The sequence below is a fragment of the Schistocerca gregaria genome, chromosome 1, assembly GCF_023897955.1.
Source record: "Schistocerca gregaria isolate iqSchGreg1 chromosome 1, iqSchGreg1.2, whole genome shotgun sequence".
NCBI lineage: Eukaryota > Metazoa > Arthropoda > Insecta > Orthoptera > Acrididae > Schistocerca > Schistocerca gregaria.
Window position 1 is genome coordinate 859,032,474 of NC_064920.1, and position 24,682 is coordinate 859,057,155.

Below are 24,682 nucleotides of genomic sequence, written 5' to 3' on the forward strand. Positions count from 1 at the left end.
CAATGACTATCAGCATAATTTTAAATTAGTACCATGTATCATTGATAAAATTACAGTAAACTTTTAGGACACAATTTCATTTCAATGCGACCACACCACCGAAAAATTATGCAGCTATACAGCAATCCGAACGTTGCAAATGCTGGTTTTGACTATGCGAATACTGGAAATGATTGTGCATTTTTACACTGATGATTACTTCTCGGGAAATCAGCTGATTAATATATTCGTTTGAGAGCTGCGTTACGACAAACTTCCTACTTGTCGCCTTCAGCAGGAGCTATTCATAAGTCACAGAATGCTCATTTGAAAAAAGTCAAGAGATTTACGGTAGTGTAGGTAAGTAAGTAACGCATTTCAGCGAAAAACTCGAAACAGACGTGAGGAATTCCTGCACGTTAACAAACGAGTGTGCCACAATAAAGTACACTATCTGTCAAGAAAATTAAGTACCGATGACGAGAAGGGGAGGGGAGGGAGGTAACGAAATGAAACGTCACTGGTTGACAGTGTATGTGGTCTTATTTCAATCACTACAGAATCGAATTAACTTTACAAATAATTTGGAAGTATGCGTCTACTTACCATTATGACGTTACACCCTCTCTGGCCTCGATGTTTCCATTGATTCGGTTGGGAAGGCCCACAGCTGCTGTTATTGGTCCTCGATAACCTGGGAACGCTTTCGGCGTTGACGTCCGAACACATGTCCTGGGGATCTTGCTGGCCACGGAAGAACCTGAAGGCCACGCCCAGAAAGACATGTGCCACCTGTGGACGAGTAGTGTCCTTTTGGAAAATGGCACCAGGATGTGCTGTCGTGTGAGATATAACACATGTGGACGTAGGATTTCCGATGACGTACCGTTGTGTCGTCAGAGTTCCCACAGTCACTACAAGCCGTGACCTGAAGTCATACCCCATCCCTTCCCGCACCATGACGCCAGTTCAAATGGTTCAAATGGCTCTGAGCACTATGGGACATAACATGTAAGGTCATCAGTCCCATAGAACTTAGAACTACTTAAACCCAACTAACCTAAGGATATCACACAGATCCATGCCCGAGGCAGGATACGAGCCTGCGACCTTAGCGGTCGCGCGGTTCCAGACTGAAGCCCCTAGAACCGCTCGGCCACAACGGCCGGCCATGACGCCAGTATATCGCTCCTTCGCCTCTCCGGAACATTGGGAGAATGGGGCCTTTTCCAAGGTCAACACCATACTTGCCAATCATGCTTATTGGAGGTAAAGCAAATGGCGATTCATCGCTGGACGCAATCCGATGCTATTCATCAGCGTTCCATGCTTTCCGGCCATATCACCGTTCCAGACGCAGTCATCTCCAGGTGTGGTGTAGTCTGCGCATGGGACGGTAATTCCCTTGCCCTGCTGCTGCAGTCTCCGACAAATGTTGCGGGACTCCATTGGTTGTTCTTAGATGGCTAGCGCAGATGTGAAGGAGCTAAGACGTGGTTGATGCACAGTACGGCGATCGTCTCTTACGGTAGTCAGTCGTTCTCGAACGGGATCTTGAAAACGAGTGTGCCTGCCCTTGTCATGGAGTCCAATATGGCGCCACTGTCACGCCCGAATTGCCCACCAACCTGGATACCTCATGCTCGACCAGACAGCCAAATAGAAACCCACGATGGGATCACTTTCAAACTTTCTTCAGGTGATAATAACGCTGTCTCACAGGAGTACACGGCATCTCCGGTTCCTCCACAGTGATCACTCAGCATCTGACACTGTTCACCACTAATGCATTGTGGTGGGCATTCTACATGTCGAAGAAAATTGTAACTGTAATCAATTACACATTCAGTGTGTTACTTGGTTTTTCTGTGTGTCAGACAGTCTTCTCGCAAACACATCACAAATTTACTACCTTGTGTTTTCTTCATGGCCGTAACAGACCCACTAAATCGACGGCTTCTGTTAGTATAGACTATCCGTTTTGTGCCCACACTTAAATATCTGACCTGTTGTCCAGGGGAAAATTAACGTTAATGGCTTGCTTGTGCAACGCATACTTGGAGGTAGTACCCAACGTAAAAATATACTACTCGTAATAGCTATAATTATTACTTTGCAGCCCGCCGGTGTGGCCGAGCGGTTCTAGGCGCTACCGTCTGGAACCGCGGGACCGCTACGGTCGCAGGTTCGAATCATGCCTCGGGCATGGATGTGTGTGATGTCCTTAGGTTAGTTAGGTTTAAGTAGTTCTTAGGGGACTGATGACCTCAGAAGTTAAGTCCCATAGTGCTCAGAGCCATTACTCTGCAGTTGAAGTAAATACTGTTTTAATGTTGTTCAGTACGCTATCCACAGTCATTAGTGAAATATCAACACTTACACCCCAGACAACCTGTATATATATTTATCAGCAGGGAAGTTCAATTAAATTTGCAGCACCGTCTCGGACCAAGGAAGAGACACCTCTTACCAAAAGCTGACACGTAGAAATAGTGTTACGCTGAGGACGAAAGATTTGATTGTGGACAGATCCCGATCCAGGAATACCCTCGCGGCACGAATCTAGACAAAACTTCGAGCAGCAAGAGATCGAATTTATTGAAGGAAAGAAAGCTGCACAGTGTTAAAAAAAATTACCATAGACTCGACTTGGAAGCTGCCGTTTCTTTTAAATTAGTTGATATTATTCATTAATCTCATTAGGACAGATAAGTAAGTGTATGATAGTGACACTTGAACAGGCAACATGATGAAAGGTAACGTACTAGCAGATTGTTTTAATCCCCTATTGTGGGCTAAGAATATTTTGTGTGTATCCTAGAGCTGTTTCAAAATATGAAACCGTAGGACATAACGAAGTTGAAATAGACCAAATACAGGTTTCCCATCTGTCATTGTCAGGGACGGCGGAAATTACTCTTTTAGCGAAGGAAGCAACACAAGCTGGGGAAAGTGCCGTTTCGGCCCTCCGTAGACTGCATGTCATCCTTCTTGAAAACGAACAGTTAAAAAGTTTCATTGCACAAATTATTTGATGGCTTTCTCGTATAGCGTAACGCTCAGGGCTTTGCGAGACAGGGAGGTGAGTAAAAATCCAGCTCGAATCGGCGCGGCGGATTAACCGACCGGGGGGCTTCCGGGCAAGTACTTCAATAAAAAAAAATTTGCAAAATCTTGAAAAACTAAATCTCTTACTAGACGGGATAAACGCTATAGAAGGGAAAGGAGAAAGGTGTCACTGATTATTTGATCATACTGCGACGGTAAAAAATGTTTTGTTGCTAGAACATAAACTGTCAACTGTGCTTCATTGAAATTTAGCCACAAACTCTTCTCAGTAGACTAAGAGACGATATTCCCCACTACCCTACTTGCTAAATCACTTACGTAACAAATCTATCACAGTTAGATTTCTCCAGTAGAAAAGTTATTGATGTCATGTGTGTTGTGAAATCATTGATAAATATTAGAAAAAGCAGTGGACTGAGTGTGACGCATCCCCACTTCACAATACCTCTATCATAGTAACAGTGACCTTGCCTTTTGAAATCCGAAGCCCAGTTGCGAGACGTTATACTGTATTAGATTATTTGTGCAGGTTTCTTGGCGCCAAAAGATTGTGAGAGAACTTGAACACTAAAGTTGTTTTAGAGGCCTGTTTCACGTGCAGTAAACATTAACACAGGCGAAAGTTACAATTAGTGTCTGAAATTTCTTGTACTAACCGGAAACTAAGCTCTTGATCTTCGGCTTTACCTTCACAATCACCTTGCCGTACTTCAACTATTATGCAAAAGTAAATGATATTCGTCAGGATGACTCGTTGGGGAGGTGGTGGAGGGGCGGGGAAGAGCGCCTTCTAGACTGTGAGCTTCACAACATAGCAGACACACAAAAAATACGAGGGTGAGTCAAATGACAACCTTAAATTTGTAATAACAAATCGAAATTTCGCGCCATGATACTGTAAGTTGGTAATCGTGCTACAAAAAGCGTGCAGAATGGCCTTTAGGTGGCAGCATAGGGGAGATCTACACACACCGTCGCAGTATCAGTTTAAAGATGGCTGCCCCAGTTGGGACTAACAACAGGGAAGAACAGCGTTCTGTTATTCGGTTTTTGCGTAGTGAAGGTGTGAAACCTATTGATATTCATCGACGAATGAAGGTTCAGTACGGTGATGCATGTTTGTCACATCAGCAAGTCTACGAATGGAGTAGGAAGTTCGCAAATGGTGTGACTTCAGTGGAAGATGCTCCTCGTCCAGGTCAGGCTCAACGAGTTGTGACTCCACAGAACATTGCACCAGTTGAAGCCATAGTGAAGGAAAACCGCCGAGTGACACTGCAGAATGTCTACAGATTAGTCATGGGTCAGCACACCACATTGTGCATGATGTGCTCCAGTTTCACAAAGTGTCTGCAAGATGGTAAGATGAGTGCCACGGCAGCTGACTCCTGAAATGAGAGAACGGCGTGTTGATGCTTGTGAAGAATTTCTTCGGCGCTTTGAACGAGGAGGTGATGGCTTCCTTGCAAGAATCGTTACTGGGGTCGAAACCTGGGTTCACTTCCACCAACCGGCGACGAAGAGAGCGAGCAAGGAATGGCGCCATTCCTCATCACCAAAATGAAAGAAGTTTCGAACAGAACCATCAGCAGTGAAGGTTAAGTTGACTCTCTTTTGGGACGAAAAAGGCGTCATTTTGGAACATTACATGCCTAGAGGGACCACTGTCACCAGTGCATCATACACAGATCTCCTAAAAAATCATCAGCAGCCTGCAATCAAATCAAAGCGACGTGGATTGCTGGCAGCAGGTGTCCTTTTGAAAAATGACAATGCAAGGCCTCACACTGCCTGTACAACAGTTGCAACAATCACAGACCTGCATTTTGAGTGTCTTCCTCATCCATCATACTAACCAGACCTTGCCCCAAGTGATTTCCGTATGTTTGGACCACTCAGAGACGCAATGGGAGGAAAGAAGTTCCGTTGTGATGAAGAGGTACGCCACGGGGTGCATGAGTGGTTGCGCGGACTACCAAAATAATTTTTTTTCCAAAGAAATTTATGCGCTTTGTAAGCGCTGGAGGACTTGCATTGAGCGTGGGGGTGATTACGAGGGGGGACCCAAAAGAAACCGGATTGTTGTCATAAAAAATTTATTGATGAACCTTTTTACAAAATTACTTCAGTCGCCTTCAAAGTACTCTCTATTACATGCGATGCATTTGTCAAGTCTCTTTTCCCAGTGTTGGAAGCATGTCTGGAACTCTTCAAGTTTGATATTGTCCAGTGCCCTTTGCGAAGCTGTTTTTACCGCCCCCACACCGTCATAACGCTCCCGTTTTAACGTTTTTTTCATTCGTGGAAATAGGAAAAAGTCGCACGGTGCTAGGCCCGGTGAATATGGAGCTTCGGCAACGACAGACCACCTCTGAGATGCCAAATATTGGGTCACTCGTAAGGCCGTGCATGCTGGAGCGTTGTCGTGATGCACAAACCAGTCACCTGATCGCCAAAGTTCCAGGCGTTTCCTCCTCACAACCTCTCGCAGACGCCTTAAAACATGCAAGTGAAAGTGCTCGTTAACAGTCTGCCCAGGGGGTACGAATTCCCGATGCACAATTCCACGAACAACAAAAAAGACAATGATCATCGTCTTCACATTTGACCCTACTTGCCTTGCCTTTTTTGGTCTGGGAGAGTTAGGAGTCCTCCACTGGCTTGACGCTTGCTTGGTTTCTGGTTCATACCGTAACACCAATTCCCATCCCCTGTAATGACTTTGTTCAAGAAGTTTGGATCACGTGCAATCTCTGTTTTCCATCCTGACATTCATTCATGCGGATGGTTTTTTGCTCTTGTATGAGAAGGCGCGGAAAAAAATTTAGCAGCAACACGTCTCGTGTGCAAATCCTCACTCAAAATCCGCTGACACGAGCTCCAACTGATTCCTGTCTCTGCTGAAATTTGGTCGAACGTTTGGCGACGATTCTCGTTGATCTTTTGGCGGACCTTTTCAATGTTCTCCTCATTTCGCGATGTTGAAGGGCGTCCAGAACGAGATTGGTCTTCAACACACATCTCACCACGTTTAACACGCCCAAACCACTCGAAAACCTGTGTGCGGCTCATAGCGTCCTCCTGGAAAGCTTCCTGAAGCATTTGGTGTGTTTCCGTTGCAGTTTTTTTTTTTAAAGCAGGAAACAAAATTTCACACACGCTCTTTGTTCTTTTAAAGTTGCTATAACGACTTCGCAGAGGTAACCCGCCAACAGCCAGAGAAACAATACCACACTTGCACAGCTGTTTCATGAAGGTCTCTACTAACACCATCTAGCGTGAGAACCGTGCACTACGTCTACGAGTGGTAACATCCTCGGAGTCCGGTCTGTTTTGGGTCCCTCCTCGTATGTTGAAAAGTGATACAGCTTTGAGCTTTGTACCATTTCTGCACAATAAATAATATCTAAAAAATACTTAAGGTTTTCATTAGAATGACTCTCGTATAAATATTGTGTTGCAATACTGTGAAACAGCACGCATTTACGCATTTGTATCATTATGTACTGATACGTCAGTACAGGAGCTATACGATAGCCGTATTGACAGACTGTTGGTCTCACTACTCGGATTGTTCAATCGATTAGGCACTTCCGCTAGCTAGAGGCAGTAACGGTGATCCAGTCCTGGCATGCCAGGGCCTACCACGAATGTGTGCGCCAGCGAACTGCTGCTGTCGAGTAAATGATTACATTCGGATCATTTTGAAAGGCGCTACCGTCTGTTGTACCGTAGACGAGTAGGCTTGCGAACCCATCTCCCTTCTTTAGAGTGGTTACGGCAGCAATGGGATCGTGTTCAGCCCGTTCGGGCGTACGATTCGCCAGTAACAGGCCATCACTCAGCTGGGGGCCGTCGTGGCGCTGGAGAGTGAGGGCCGATAAAGCATTCGCGATCGGTGCAGCGCCGGCGCGGCCTGCCGCTGAATAATGCAGGCCGGTCGCGGGCGGAGAGGAGGTCGCTCTGACGCCGCCGCGGCGCGTCTGTTGCGCGGGCAAAGGTCGCGGCGCCGCCACGCGCCCACACAAGAGTGCGAGCCAGGCCTCGAACCAGCGCTGCCTTGTTCATCTCTCAGCCACTTAATATTTGCTATCATTAACACCACTAGCAATGCTACGACTACTTGCTGTTCATCGTTCCGGCAAAGCCTTTCTGTACGCCGTCCTCATTGTTGGTTTTAATTTTTTGTCTGGAACAAAATTTTTGAGTAGAGGGTTCATATGGCTCTGAGCACTATGGGACTCAACTTCTGAGGTCATCAGTCCCCTAGAACTTAGAAGTACTTAAACCTAACCTAAGGGCATCACACACATCCATGCCCGAGTCAGGATTCGACCGTAGCAGTCGCGCGGTTCCGGACTGAAGCACCTAGAACCTCTCGGCCACCGCGGCTGGCGGTTTTTAATTCCGGCCACCTATTAAATCTATTCTAGAGTGAAGTACGGTATTCTAAGCACAACAGTTTAAGGTCAATTTCTCGTGATATTATATTTATATAAATGATCATTTTTACAGACCTCATCTTCTTTTCTGAAAGTAATATGTTGGTCTTAACTGATTTGTACTCCAGACGTTCAAAAATGGTTCAAATGGCTCTGTGCACTATGGGACTTGACATCTGAGGTCATCAGTCCCCTAGAACGGAGCCATAGTTGCGTAGGACACAATCTGCGGCGTCACGTAATTATTAATTTGTTAGTGAAGCGAAGTGTGGGGAGTGAAATATGTAGAAGGAGTCGGACTGACTACAGTAAGCAGGTTCATGCGGATGTAGTAACGCAGGTTGTTCAAATGGCTCTGAGCACTATAGGACTTAACATCTGAGGTCATCAGTCCCCTAGAACTACTTAAACCTAACTAACTTAAGGGCATCACACACATCCATGCCCGAGACAGGTTCAAAAAATGGTTCAAATGGCTCTGAGCACTATGGGACTCAACTGCTGTGGTCATCAGTCCCCTAGAACTACTTAAACCTAACTAACCTAAGGACATCACACACATCCATGCCCGAGGCAGGATTTGAACCTGCGACCATAGCAGTCGCGCGGTTCTAGACTGAAGCGCCTAGAACCGTTCGGCCACAGCGGCCAGCGTAGTTACACAGAGACGAAGATATTTACACAGTATAGATAAGACTGGATTAACACCAGTCTTCGGAGTAAGACAACAACAACAACAACAACACAGAAGACTTTTCTTATTTTTGTTGTTATAATTACTTAAACTGGCTTACAGCTTTCACGAAACATTATATACAGGGCGTTCATTTTAACTGATGACGCTGAAATAAGTGGAAAACAATTCTAATTTTTTTGTCTGGAAGGGAGGCATGCAACGATACCACACTCGACTCCCACCGTGGATGGCTGGGGCCAACTTTGAAATCTGAAAGGGAATCGCCGTTTTCTATTGCAGTTTACGGGTCTACGGCAGAGTCTGCATATGTTTTGTCTGAACCATTTTCTTCGTTTCACCACACATGGCTCTGTAATCTTGGGTTGTTTGGGGGAAGAGACCAAACAGCGAAGCCATCGGTCTCATCGCATTAGAGAAGGAAGTCGGCCGTGCCCTTTCAAAGGAACCATCCCGGCGTTTGCCTGGGGCGATTTAGGGAAATCACGGAAAACCTAAATCAGGATGGCCGGACGCGAGATTGAACCGTCGTCCTCCCGAATGCGAGTCCAGTGTGCTAACCTTCTGTAATCGGAGGAATAGAAATCAATCGTAATTTACGACATGCTACTTAATGGCCGTCGAGTATCCAGTGGCACGTGGGACGCCACCTCCATGCTGCAAGGGTAGGACAGGCCAGTATTTGATGCCTTCTCATTGGAAACCTCATTCGGACCGTTGTATTCCTCCGACATATGGAACAGGGGACTACTCCACGCGCCCCATTGGTCGAGCAGCGAACTTCGACGTATTGTAACACAGCGTACACTGGGACCAGAGCTCACGTATCGTGCAGACGTAGAACAGGTAATGGCTCTAAACATTACAACAATTGCGCGATGTTTATTCCGTGTACACCTACCTATCATTTGGAGGACAGACGTGCAAGTGGACTGTGGATATTACAAGAACAGAAGAAAAAACTGACATGATACTCATTTACGGAGAACGTAGGAGAAATATTGAGGTCGCTGTTGCCTTGTAAGCCGAGCGTTGTCCAGAGAAAGCTCGCTCTCGTTCGTACTTTTACAAGGTTGTAAACGCCTTTACGTCTGATGACAGCGTACAGACCGGCGAAAGGAAACGAAGCAAATGTGTTACAGGAGAAACTAATGAAATAGCTGTACTAGCGGCAGTGCAGCACAAGCCACAGATAAGTGGACAGCAATTATACCGCGATTCCAATATGTCCGCACGTAGTATTGTCACAATAGTGCATCGTCATAAATACCATCCATGTCACATGTTACTCCATCCAGAACTTCATGGCGCCGAGCTCCATAATCGGTTGTATTTTGTGAATGGGAAGTCAACAAATGCAAACGATCCCTACGTTCCTTGCCGAGGTAATATTTCCCGATGGGTCTACGTTCACAAACCCTAATAGCGTTAACCTGTATAATACGCTTTGCTGGAATGTAGACATCCACTCTGATTACGGCAAGTTGATGATCAACGCCCTTGGTCGGTTAGCGTATAGTGTAGCATCATGGGGAATAAACTTATTGGTCCGTATTTTATCGACGGCACGTTGAATAGACACAACTATCGAACTTTTTTGGAACAGGAACTGCGGGTAGGCCTATTACTGCAGGATGTTGCTCTGGTCGTTCGGCAACGTATGTGATTTCAGCCCGACGGTTGCCCAGTGCGTTATGCAATTGAAGCACGGGAAGTATTGACCGTGTTTACACTTCTCGGTGGATCGGCAGATGTGGCCCTATTAATTATTCCGTTAGGTGTATCAGCAAGTGCCAACAGGTCGTGAAGACATGATCGTCCGCATCAGAAACATGTGTGCTGATATTTCTGCAGACACACTTATGTCCTGTGTACAGTCATTTGAAATGCGAATCTCTAAGTACTCGTATATTGAAGTTGGCGGTACTACGTTTGAACACTTACTGTAATTGGAAAAGTAGAGTGGCGTTCGCCTCGAGCCACGGCCACAGTACCCTCTTGGATACGCCGGAGGAATACAACGTCGCGTGGCGAAACGAAGAAAACGCTTCAGACAAAACGTATGTAGATTTTGTCGTAGATTCTTAATCTGCAATTAAAAAAACTGAGGGTTCCCATTGAAAATTTCAGTTGCCCTGCACCATCTACGAGCGGATTAGAGTGCGGGTCGAGTGTGGTTTCAAGAGACGTCCCCCTCGGAGATAAACAAATAAAATGAACACTCTCGCTTGGGAATGTTAAAAATTCTTGTTCGTTCCCGGTTCCCGCGAAAATGTAGACCCCTAAAGCTGGTCCTCCACCACATCAGAGCATGCCATGTGTGCAGGATCGTGCGTAATGAAACTTTCTTGATTACTTACTATGAATTCTAATCCTAGCACTAGTTGTGTATTTACAGACTTACTTGTAATACGTCGGTATTTTTATAAGATGTAGATAACGAAATTTGTTCTAAAATGAGTTCTAGCTTAAAAACATCTGAATGCAGCCTAAAACGCCATATAACCGAGAACCAGAGAAAATTCTGGGCCTGTATAAAAGCTCTAAAATATGTCGAAGACTTCTGTTCAGTCATTCGTCGACCAGTCTGCTGTGGCAATAGATCCACTTAAAAATAATGCACTCCTGGGGATCGTACAGATGTCTCACAGACTCTCGTGTGGAGGAGGTAGAAATAGGCGTGCATGGTGTAGGGAGCCAGCTGAAAGAGATGAAAACAAATATGTCGCCAAGTCCGGATACATTGCAGTTCGATTTTTACGGAATGTTATCTTCGGCATTGGCCTCGTACTGGGATCTCTTGCCGAACGCGAAGTCCCGAGCAACTTGAACAAGAAAAAAAGCACAGGTATGTCTCGTATATAAAAAGGTGCAAAACGGACCCGCAGATTTGCAGACCAGTATCCTTAACGTCGCTTTACTGCAGAATTCTTGAACCTGTTCTAAATTCGAGTATAATCAAGTTCCTCGAGACAGAAAAGCTTTTGTCTACAGATTTAGAAAATCGGCATTTCCGACTAACTGCTGAACGACTATAGGCCTACTGCTGCTAATGTAGATTTCGAATGACCACAAAGACAAGAGAAAGTAGGGCTCCCACTGAGGCATATGGACTGCCATTTTCTCCCTCACTCCATTTGAGAGTGAAACAGGAGAGGGAATGACTAGCAGTGGTAGAAGCAACCCTTCGCCACCACTGTACGCTGGCTTGCGGATTATGAATGCAGTTGTAGATGTGTTGGGGTTGGGTTGTTTGGGCGAAGAGACCAACCAGCGAGGTCATCGGATTAATGAGGGACGGGGAAGGAAGTCGGCCGTGCCCTTTCAAAGGAACCATCCAGGTATTTGCCTGGAGCGATTTAGGGAAATCACGGAAAACTTAAATCAGTATGGCCGGACGCGGGATTGAACCGTCGTCCTCCCGAATTTGAGTCCAGTGTGCTAACAACTGCCGGCGGGAGTGTCCGAGCGCTTCTAGGCACTACAATCCGGAACCGCGAGCCCGCTACGGTCGCAGGTTCGAATCCTGCCTTGGGAATGGATGTGTGTGATGTCCTTAGGTTAGTTAGATTTAAGTAGTTCTAAGTTATAGGGGACTGATGACCTCAGAAGTTAAGTCCCATAGTGCTCACAGCCATTTGAACCATTTTTGCTAACAACTGCACCACCTCGCTTGGTGCATGTATGTGTACATAAGCAGTTGGCGCGTGGAAGTTTTACATGTTCATTGCACATAGCTAGGTAGAGGTCCAACAAGAAGTTGTTCAACGTTTCTTCGTTGCTGGATTTAAATGCGGAGTAGCCTGATCTTCGACTTCATTTTGGAACTCACATAATCATCGTGCTTTAGAGACAAGGGAAGTCGTGTTAGGTGGATGACGGTTGTGGCTGAGAGGCGAGGTTGCATAGCTAAGAATAGCAGATTTCCTCTCTGAATTTATTTTTGTTTCGGAAAACAAACATTCTTTCACGAAGGTTTCACGTCTATCTGAGCATTATGCTTTACCAAATATATACCCGTACATTTCCGCTGACGAACATATTCTTCAGCATTCCGTAATGATGCCGTAAAGAGTCATCGTTCAGATTGCAGACGGAGTTATAGCCCATCATATCGTCTGGACAGCTGCTGTGTGAAAATTCTGAGAAGGAGAAAGACTATAGCAGAACATTGACCCAGGCGGTAATGGTGTAATTATGGCTGTAAGTGAAGGAACGCTAATGTTCGTACTTATCTTCCTCTTCATTACCTACAGTCAGATAGATAATCATCATTATTACCAGCAGTACAGTGGACACCAGAATGTCAGCTGCAAGGCTGCATAAGAAAAATAGAGACTTGTTGCAATGGAAGGACAATGTCCAGTCCCTTATGTAATTTACTAGTTGTGTTGCCTTTTTACAAGAGGTTATGACTAGCTGACATTCTCGGTGTGTCAAATAATCTAATATTTATTGTATGTTCTCAGTACGGTTACAAGAAAAATACATTCTCACTGACGCAGAAATGTGTTCTTCCGTTTGTGTGATATTTCTAAAACTTTTGACCTTAGTTAATGTTTTGTTTTATTTTGTTTTCAGGTAAATATTACTCCGAATACCTGTGGATGTGATCCCGCGTACCTGTGACACGCGTGTGGTACGTAAATTGAACTAGACATGTAACAAATAAGAAACAGTTTCAGTGTTGTTCTCCCCTCAGCAGTGACAGTTAGTGATTGATTGCTCCATCAAGAGCAGTACACATACCGAATCTGATGTGCTGCAGTTCGACTGGTGTGTATTAAACTGGCCATAACTATGATACGTGTGTCCTGGTTTAACCGATACTTGTGCCTGAAATCGCTAAAGTGTCGTAGAGCAGTGGCTGCCGACCACGGGGTTAATTATTTCTAATGCTAACTTCGGTGTGAAACGTCCAGACAGAATTGCAGTCGGCTAAGGTAGAGAGGACGTGGCTGCGTGGTTTCTGATGGTTAGTGTCGCAGGCCAAATTGAACGCTATTGATGCCAACTCTTTCATAGAATGGTCTAGGGAAAGGGGAATTTTTTCACCGTGTTGCAGCCTTTCTAATCCTTTCATTCCACATTCATCTAAACACCAGAAGAGCCATCTTATAATGCACAAGCAGTCACCATAGTCACCCATACGAGATTTAACATTGCATCTTTACAGCCTTCATATTTCTGACTTAGCTTTTCTTGGTGTGTGGAACCTAATGATATCGGTCGTCAGTTCTGTCGTGTGACATAGGTGCACAAATAGAAATGGATCAAAACACTGAAAAAATTTATTTTGGTTCTGATATTTTTGGCGGTATGTAGGTCATAGAGAAAAGAATGATCTGTAACCCTAAGTCTAGATGAGATTGGTTTATGAGTGTTTGATTATGAGATGGCTAACGCAGCAAATGTGAATGCGAAATCTTGGCTGTTGTCAGATACTAATCAGTGGCATAGCTTGAGGACAAGGTCAGGTTGGAATGCTAGCGAAGCGAACGAATGTAACGTCATAAGCATAAATGTAGTTCTTGTTCGTATTTGCCATGTTATTGGCAGCACATTACCTTTAACTGTGAAGTTTATTTCAGTCAGTGCTCACATAAATTATTTAGTGACATAAGCATAATTGTAATTCTTGTTCGTATTTGCCATGTTATTGGCAGCGCATTACCTTTAACTATAAAGTTTATTTCAGTCAGCGCTCACATAAAGTATTTAATTACCAGACCTGTCCTTGAGTCCTCCTTAGAACGAGCTCCGTGACAGTATCGGGTGCTAGTATTCTTTGCAGCCGCAGGCCAGTAAATATTTAAGGTACTGATTGATTATGACTAGTTAGCCGAAAGCGGTGTAGCTTAGCAGTTTATGAGAGCGTTGACTGAAATAAACTTAATAGCTGAAATTCCAATAGTTTATTATGGCGCGCACTTAAAGCATATTGAATTTCAGTGATTGGTTTATTACCACCGAAAGATGATGCCATGGGTCAAAGCAGGCGGGTGGTATCGGCAAGTTCAATATTTCCGTTTTTTTTTTTATTATTAGAGATGATCGATGAATAGTGTCCAGTGGTCCGTGCTGAGAGCCATCTCGAGGAGCGACTTTTGAATAAGCAACTGGATCTGTGTGTAGAGGATGCGAATCGAATCTGACAGCAGGCCCTGCACTGGATGAGATGCTGTACCCCGTGTCCTGCACTGCGTACACCAAACTTGTGGGCCCTATTCTGTGCGGAGAAATGATAATCACGATAAAATAAGAGAAATTAGGCCTCGCACAGAAAAGTTTAAGTGCTCGTTTTTCCCGCGCGCCGTTCGAGAATGGAATGGCTGAGAGACAGCTTGAAGATGGTTCATTGAACCCTCTGCCAGCCACTTAATTGTGAATATCAGAGTAATAACGTAGATTAGATAAGATTAGTACTTGTTTCATACATCATGAATACGACACTTAGTAATGATGTGGAACGTGTCAGGTTAGTAAAAGGTGTCTACACAAGATATTAAATTAGACAAAATATTACGTGACACTCAAAATTTTTATTTTTTTTAAATTTTTTGTGGGGTTGGGAAATTACTCAGTTACTATATCCAAAAAATCATCTAATGAGTAGAAGGAGCTGCCATTAAGAAATTCTTTTAATTTCCTTTTAAATGCTATATGGCTGTCTGTCAGACTTTTGATGCTATTAGGTAAGTGACCAAAGACTTTTGTGGCAGCATAATTTACCCCCTTCTGTGCCAAAGTTAGATTTAAACTTGAGTAGTGAAGATCATCCTTCCTCGTAGTGTTGTAGCCATGTACACTTCTATTACTTTTGAATTCGTTCGGATTGTTAATAACAAGTGTATATATATATATATTCTGAGGCTACAGTGAAGATCTCTAGCTCTTTAAATAAGTGTCTGCAGGATGATCTTGGATGAGCTCCAGCAATTATTGTGATTACACGCTTTTGTGCAATGAACACTCTTTTACTCAATGATGAGTTACCCCAGAATATGATGCCATACGAAAGCAGAGAATCAAAATAGGCGTGGTAAGCTAATTTACTCAGAAATAATGGCTCTGAGCACTATGGGACTTAACATCTATGGTCATCAGTCCCCTAGAACTTAGAACTACTTAAACCTTACTAACCTAAGGACAACACACAACACCCAGCCATCACGACGCAGAGAAAATCCCTGACCCGCCGGGAATCGAACCCGGGAACCCGGGCGAGGGGAAGCGAGAACGCTACCGCACGACCAATTGACTGAGATGTATATCGCCAAAATTTGCAATGACCCTAATAGCATAAGTGGCTGAACTCAAACGTTTCAGCAGATCCTCATTGTGTTTTTTCCAGTTCAACCCCTCATCAATGCATACACCTAGAAATTTTGAATATTCTACCTTAGCTACTGATTTCTGATCGAAGTCTATATTTATTAATGGTGTCATTCCATTTACTGTGTGGAACTGTATATATTGTGTTTTGTCAAAGTTAAATGAGAACCGATTTACAGAGAACCACTTAATGATTTTCTGAAAAACATCGTTTGCAATTTCACCAGTTAATTCTTGTCTGTCGGGTGTGATAGCTATACTTGTATCATCGGCAAAAAGTACCATCTTTGCATCTTCGTGAATATAGAATGGCAAGTCATTAATATATATGAAGAACAGCTGAGGACCCAAGACCGAACCTTGCGGCACTCCATTCTTGACTGATCCCCAGTTTGAGAAATACCAGTTTTTAGCATATTATGTGAACTGTTTATTTCAACTTTGTGCACTCTTCCAGTTAGGTATGATTTAACCATTTGAGCACTGTCCCATTCATGCCACAGTACCTGAGCTTATCTAGAAGTATTCCATGATTTACACAATCAAAAGCCTTTGATAGATTACAAAAAATCCCAACGGGAGATCCGGTTACTCAGAGCATTTAATATTTCATTATTGAAAGTATATATAGCAGATGAAAGAGATGCCGTACGTTAGAACTGTAATTAGCTGCAGCTACACGAAAACATCAGCACGTTTTCGTGTGTAGCAGAGGCGTTGCGGAGTGGTTTGCGCCCTCCGCGAGAGCAATACCGGACAGGCCGGCAGCTGGCGGGTGTGAGGGGGTGTTGCCGGACCAGGCGGCAAGTGCAGGCGTCCGTCGTCGGTGGGCGGTGGGCACAGCGTGGGCTCTGTGCAGCCAGACAAGGGCCGCCTGTGTGGCGGCCGCACCAGCTGGACAGCTCTACCCCGCCCTCTCCCAGTCTGGTACAGTATCAGTCACAGTCGGAGCCATTCTCAGATGAAAGGTGTACTCACTGAACAGCACACATGGAATGATCATCTAGCCATTACTTTAATAATAGTAATAACAGTAACAAGTTCCCAGAAAATTTACAGGTGTTCAACGAAACACGAAAGACAACAGCAAACATTTTAGACAATCCAAGAGGAAATACCTGAAGGAACAGCTAGACTCTGTAGAGAACAACTTCCGCAACTACAACGTAAGGGACTTCTACAGAACGTTTGCAGAGCACATCCGAGGATACACACCACCGAACCTTTGCTTTAGAAATAGTGACGGAAAATTGGCACTGACGGATAAGTAGAACTGCAAGGTGCTGGCACAGTACTTCTCAGAAACAATAATAATATCTTGGAACTCTTCCTTTTGGTCCGTGTTTGCATAGAAAAACAATAATGTCACAAATTGAGTCCGCCTTGATGAAAAACACCGTGTTATTTGTTTATTTCTTAATTATCCCAAACTAGTTTCGGCGACAAATATCACCACCATCAGTTTTTTTTTAAATCTAAAACATTCAGAAAATGGTATGGTTGTACAAACACAGTAAAACATTGTTACATTTTTACAAATCGTCTTTTGAAATATAGTTTTATACTGATACTTCTATACAACCTTATTTATTGTATGCCACAGCATGTTTTAAGCTATTATTGGCGCTGTTTGTGACATATTTTCTGTGCTGTTTTTTTCTGTTGCTATCTTTTTACTTAGCGAACATCATGTCATCTTCAACCACGTGAGCGGCTGTTAGTAAACAAATACTCTAAGGCGAACTTCGTATGTCAGCAGTATATGCTTGGGGTTGTGGTAGTGTTGCGGAAACCAGTTATTTTGGTGTGTATTTAGCTGTCGCTTAGCTATTCGTGTACTCACATTCGTTGGATGGTGAGTGGCTGCTTTTTACACAGAAAAACAAAATGCGGCGGGGCACGTTACCTTTTTACCGCCCTGCCAGCGTCCAGCAATGTTCATTTTTCTAGCTAAAAGCTGTAGTAGAAAATACTAGACCACTACTGTCTATTGCAGGTCGCAACATACATTGAATTGTCCAGTAAATGGGATGTGGATAGCTACTGAAATAAAGGTTTTAATTTGGCAACGTAAATTTTCAGGTGTATTTTTACGATAGAGATCACAGTTAATAATGCCAATTCCATCCATACTAAGTGGCAACACAATGTAAAGTTCACACGCACACCACACTCAAACACGTAGCCAGTTTATGGTATTTACACCCGTTACGGAAGTTAATAGAGTTCACCGGATCGTTTAGTTATGAAAATGCTCGCTCAAATGTTGTGCACTCTCCTCTACACGTAATACCTGTTCCAGTCTTAGATCGCACAACACGCCATGCGGTTGTAACTAACAGTCAAAAGCAATAATTTTGATATTCCGTTCGAAATACTGCACGACTTCCACTATACCGTTCGCTTAAATACACTTTGTGCTACTTCGCGAACTCGTAATTAGCATTTTTCTGTGATTTCACAGTACTTTCGTCGGAGCTCCTTAAATGAGATGTTACTCGTTCGAACCCTCAGCCCCGACCCCCCTAGATCACACCAAAGGCTTTGTTCCCAGCATAGATTGGTGCGAGCCTGCATTTTACTGATTGGCTGATAGCACAAACAGCAAATGAGGTTGCAGTATTATCCCGCGCCTTACTTCAGTGACCAATCATACTAAAACATTTCTTTCTATGGCCATTTCTAAATAAGTAAATTTAGAAAAGTGTCAAATATAAAATTACTCCGTCTGAAGTTACCGATTAATTTGTGTTCTACTCACGATTTATTAGTACCATAAACTGATTGCACATTTAATTATAGTAAATCCCCTGTATAGTTTAACTGGTACATCGCGAATAAACAAAACAATTTTCATTTACTTCTGTTCTTCTTCACTCACACTGCTAATTACTACACATATAAAACTATTATAATTATGCAAATACATCAAATATTAATCACACATAACTTTACAACATTGTTTTGACTACGACTGCTAGCACTCTCCGTCAACTGCTGACCTCTGCCGCCTACTAGTACAACTACGTGCAGCTCTGTAACTCACGTCCATGTCAGCTGGTGACATCTGTCGATGACTCAGGCCTATAACGATATCGTCCTAACAAGTGACAGGAACGATGGGAAGGCGCTACGCCTCAAAAACTGTAGCACTTTGTTTTCTGATCCAGAATGTTACGCCATCCTGCTGTTCGCGTGTGTCGCGAGAGGCGTATCGTAAGTGGCGAGAAAGGCTGATGATGGTGATATTTGTCGCCGAAACTAGTTTGGGACAATTAAGAAATAAACAAATAACATGGTGTTTTGCATCAAGGCGGACTCAGTTTGTGATATTACTGTACTTCTCAGAACTTGTCAATTGCCCAGAACCCACATAGATATTCCCAGATGAAGAATCTACAGACAGACACACAGACTCACTACCCCCGACACAAGAGGAATTCCACAGGCACACCCTCAGCCTCAAAAACAACAGGACAACTGGTGAAGACGGCATAGTGGCCGCAATACTGAAAAACATCGGACCAAACTCACTCAAATTACTCACAGAGATCATCACAGACATATGAACGTCAGAAAAGTTGCCAGACGACTGGAAATGCGCACTGATCCACTATTTGCACAAAAAGGGTGACCCCACAGATGTGAACAGTTGCAGGGGCATCTCACTAACACAAGTCACATTCGAGGTACACTCAGCGTGCCTACTCAAAAGAACACAGAACCAACTGGAACATAAGATCGGCGGGTATGAGGCGGGCTACCGCCCTGTTCGCTCCTGTGCAGAACAAATCTTCAGTCTGTAGACTACCCTGAAAATCAAAGCCCTCAGGAACAGTCCAGTTATATGCACCTTCGTTCACTTCAAGAAGGCATATGACTCCATCGACCACCAGTCATTGTTCAACATTCTACATGAACGTTTGGACGGTAAGACACTGATACTGATCAGACACTTGACAGACACGACGTCTAAGGTGAAGTTCAAGGGGGAAATCTCCGAAACCTTTGAGATCAAGACAGGTGTTCGCCAAGGTGACGGGCTCTCACCGCTCCTCTTCAACCTAGTTCTGGATAAGGTCATCAAGGAATGGCAGAAAGAGCTGCAAATACAAGGCCATTGGAAGCTAGTGCGATTTGGACGACCCAAGGACAAGCTGGAGATCGACTGTCTAGCCTTCGCAGACGATCTGGCACTACTCACAGATAACGAAACTACTGCAATCAGACAGACAGTACTCAAAGAGTGCGCAGAAAAAGTAGGGCTACAGATTTCCTTTCAGAAAACAGTTCTTCTGCACGAAATTAAACGTCCCAAGTTTGAACATAGAGTTTGGCAAGATCAACAGGGTCAAACACTTTAAGTACCTAGGTGAAGTGCTCGACCCGACAGGAAAGGAGAAAATTGTCCAGAACATTAGGTTATTGAAAATGAAGAGAGCGTTATACAAAACACAGGATATTTACAACAAGAAATGTCTGTCCACGTGCACCAAAATTCGTCACAACACTGTAATCATACCTGAGGCGCTATATGCTAGTGCGACACTGATGTTACACACAAAGGCAGACCTTGAGAACATTCTCACAGAGGAAAGAAAAATCATTTGGAAAATTATTGCGCTAAACCTTACGGACGAGGGACATAGGCTTCACTACAGAGACACCACAGAGAAGGTCTCTAACATCGCAGCGGACATTAGATAGAGGCGAATAAAATTTTATGGACACACAAGCAGACTCCCACAGGCCAGACTCACCAACAGAATCCTAAGTTACATCCAGAAACTCAAGACAACTACATCTTCGATGACACAAGTCAAAATTGATCTGGAAAGAGCTCAGATAGATTCAGCGGACGTCATGGCCAAAGGTGTCTGTGGACACAAGGTGTACAAGTGGAAAGTGATGGATAAAAGGCCTGAAACGTGTGTAATAATAATAGTAATAATAATAAAGTGTGATTTCGTGGTGATGATACAAACTTTCAGGTATGATGTAGAAAGGTAAATGTATCCATTTGAGGTAAGGGACCAACTCTAAAATTATTAGCGAAAATCGTTCCCATACCTCTGTACCCCTGACCATGGAATAAGTGTTCCGGTACTGTTGTTGCTGAGAGTGTAGGCTGAGCAACTTTTAGCGTTGGTAGTATGGACTGAAGAAAAAAATGTCAAGTAATCTTGCCTCTAAAATGCATACCTTAAGGGCTGTGGGAGCTTGTTTGTCTTCGCTACTGTGAAACTCATCTTTTTACTGAAGAAGTGCCCATAGCTCTTGAAATATGCATTTCAGCAGCCCTAATTTACCGAACATTTTGCCTTGTTCTTGTCCATGTTACCACCTCCACAAATACGGAAACCAAATACCTTGCCGCTGTCCAGATGTAGATTTTTCAGTGATTTTTCTAAAACGCTTAAGGCAAATGCCGGGCTTGTTCCATCAGGACAGGCCACGGCCTATTCCCTACAGCGCCCGCATCTCGTGGTCGTGCGGTCGCGTTCTCACTTCCCGCGCCCGGGTTCCCGGGTTCGATTCCCGGCGGGGTCAGGGATTTTCTCTGCCTCGTGATGGCTGGGTGTTGTGTGTTGTCCTTAGGTTAGTTAGGTTTAAGTAGTTCTCAGTTCTAGGGGACTGATGACCATAGATGTTAAGTCCCATAGTGCTCAGAGCCATTTGAACCATTTGAACTCCCTACACCATCTTTCCCCAATCCAGGGCTAATGCTTCGTCTCTCTAATGCTGTAGCCATCGGTTGGACATTATAGAGCAATTTTACATACAAGTAACTATCGCATAGTGCCATGAATGACAAGAATTAAAAAATAACGCAGAAACGCTAATTGCATATTGGATTAATGTCTCGAATGTAAAACAGCCCACAGTTGCTCTAAATTATGTTTATTTTAAACCTTGAGCATGGTTTCTGCTATAATAATATTGCCTTCTTCAGAAGTCATACACACTAATAAATGAAAAATGTCTTAGCCCAGCGGCTGCGTCAAGACCAATAAAATAACTTCACCAGACATCAGCCTGTTTCGAACATAAGTAAAATTACATATGGCACCGTATGTCCTATGTCCTCCGCCACTACCTCTGTTATACAGAGATAGTGGCTGAGGATATAGGGTGATGTCTGGTGAAGTTATTTTATTGGACTTGACGCAGCCGCTGGGCTAAGACATTTTTCATTTATTAGGCTATATCATTATAGCAGAAACCATGCTCAAGGTTTAAAATAAACATAATTTAGTGCAACTGTAGGCTGCTTTTCATTCGAGACAATTTCGTAACAGTTGCTGTTGTCGCTGCCATGATGAAAATAATGCAATACTGATCTCATAACTCGATCACATCTATGTTCTGAAAGGAGATTACAAAACGACGTGATCCGGTTTGAACACCTGAAACGAATTTTAGGTAGAACTCTGAGAAACAGGAGAGCATAAAAAAGTGAGAGCGACTGCAAGATCTTTGCAAAAACTGAAGTACTGCAACCCTCATACTGGATATCACACTTGCCAATGGGTGTAAGTGGTCAGTCTAGATAGCAAAATAATATTCTGTGGTGATCAGGAAACTCGGGGGATAGCCATCGTTTTTAATGTTTTTATTTTTATGTATTTATTTATTTATTTTTGGGAATGTAGGACCATTAATTTTCAGTAAAAACTGCAACACTATCTATAGGTTCATCGTGTGACACGAGCACGTATTCGTTATGACATGGAAGCAGACACCCTTCTAGTGCCATCGTAAACAACGTTTTGTTATGCTTGAAAGACAGAATGCTGGCTAAATGATGGTGTGGAAGTACACATCTTCCCATCGAACGCTATACATGCTCTATGGGTGTTAAATGAGGGGACAGGGCAAGCTACTCAGGATACGTCAATTCCTTAACGTTTAGTGGTGCGAACTGCATTGTGGGGTTGTGCATGATACTGGTGAAATATACCATTTGGTATTCTGGTCATGAAGAGTTACGACAGCAGGATTTATCACTCCTGCCACATACAGACGAGCCTTACAGCGTTCCTTCGGCAATAACAAATCATCACTTTTTCTGTTTCCCGTCGTTCCTTAGTTGCTTCAAAAATCGTAGAGGTATGTTCCATCTATGCAAGTAATTGAAGGCAGTTTGTTTATTGCCATAAATGTTTCGCTTCTTTTCTTTGTGAAGCATCTTCAGTGGCAATTTTCGGCGCTGTTAGCCCATGAGAATGGTCCTGGATATGTGTTCATTACTCTCCATGCTCCAGTTGACCGATTTCCGGCGTTCTTTCACCCACATTCGTTTCAACACGTGCCTTACATCACTTGCACTTAACATTTTGTGTTTTACACGTTGAACACAAAATGTTAAGTACAAGTGCAACAACCCCGGAAGTCGACCAATTTGAGACTAATGGAGACTAATGAACACATCTCCAGGATCACACACATGGACTAACAGAGCCGGAAATCACCCCGCTGAAGATGCTTCACAGATAAAACAAGCGAAACGCGTATGGCAACAAACAAACTGCGTTCAATTAGTAGCATACACGGAACATATATATATATATATATATATATATATATATATATATATATATATATATATATATGAATAACAAACCAGTTCTCTTGTCATATCCAATAACTCTCCACACTATGATTCCACGGCTTGGAGAGAAATGGGTCTCCAAAATAGCTGCTTTCTGTGATCTTCCGACAAGTCGCTTACGGACTGGCGTTGATCCGATTGCCACAAAGAGAAGCAAGACTCGTCACAGGGCGTGGCACAGTGCTGCTCACAAGCAAATGGTTCAAATGGCTCTAATCACTATAGGACTTAACATCTGAGGTTCAAAAATGGTTCAAATGGCTCTAATCACTATGGGACTTCACATCTGAGGTTCAAAAATGGTTCAAATGGCTCTAATCACTATGGGACTTCACATCTGAGGTTCAAAAATGGTTCAAATGGCTCTAATCACGATGGTGCTTCAAATCTGAGGTTCAAAAATGGTTCATATGACTCTGAGCACTATGGGACTTCACATCTGAGGTTCAAAAATGGTTCATATGACTCTGAGCACTATGGGACTTAACTGCTGAGGTCATCAGTCCCCTAGAACTTAGAACTACTTAAACCTATCTAACCTAAGGACAGCACACACATCCATACCAGAGGCAGGATTCGAACCTGCGTCTGTAGCGGTCTCGCGGTTCCAGACTGTAGCGCCTCGAACTGTTGGGCCACACCTGCCGGCTAACAACTGAGGTCATCAGTCCGCTAGACTTAGAACTAATTAAACGTAACTAACCTAAGGGCATCACATACATCCATGCCAGAGGCAGGATTCGAACCTGCGAGCGTAGCAGCTGCGCGATTCCGGACTGAAGCGCTTAGAACCGCTCGGCCACAACGGCCGGCTTGCTCACAACCGGTATCCCAGTTCACGGCGTCTACGTCTCTTTTATATGTGGCGTCGCATCAACGGTAAACGTTGCATGGCAACTCGAGATCTTAACCGAGTTTCAGGTAATATGTGGGTGGTGGCTCTCTGTAACCTCTGTCGGGTTCTGGGCTGTGGTCGTCGATCTATTCACCAGTCTAAGAATCCTACGGTGTTTTCGTGTTGTGATCCTTCTAGAACGACTGTCACACTGGTGTCCTGAGAGCTGCCTGTTAGATCCTTCGTCGTGACGGTCCCACGTCCGTAATGGCATTGATTATGTGGCGATGAAATTCACTTCCACGTTCTTGGACTCGCTATGTTGCGATCTGTATGTGAAAAATTCCAGTAATATTAGACACAGCGAATAGCGACCATGTACTCACGCCATTCCTGTAGCAGTGGTTTTTTTCTCTGTTAAGTACTAGAGATCAACTCGCGTAAAGATGAAATTTTAATCAACGTATCGTTCGTAGCCCATAAGCATGCAAATACTGCAGTATCAGTTTGGTAGCGTTTGAGAAACGTTTTCATGCTGTATCACTCCCAATTTCCGTCAGTGTATTTTCCGTAGTGACTACAAAGGCAAGAAGAGTGATTGAAAATGTTCAAATGTGTGAAATCTTATGGGCCTTAACTGCTAAGGTCATCAGTCCCTAAGCTTACACACTACTTAACCTGAACTATCCTAAGGACAAACACACACACCCATGCCC

The 24,682-nt window shown here is 43.8% G+C and overlaps 1 protein-coding gene across 7 annotated transcripts in view; it reads left to right on the top strand.

Moving 5' to 3' along the window:
• LOC126272780 (protein sidekick) overlaps positions 1–24,682 on the top strand; it is a 614,097-nt gene that overhangs the window by 387,060 nt on the left and 202,355 nt on the right. The gene's annotated exons all lie outside the window — the stretch shown is intronic.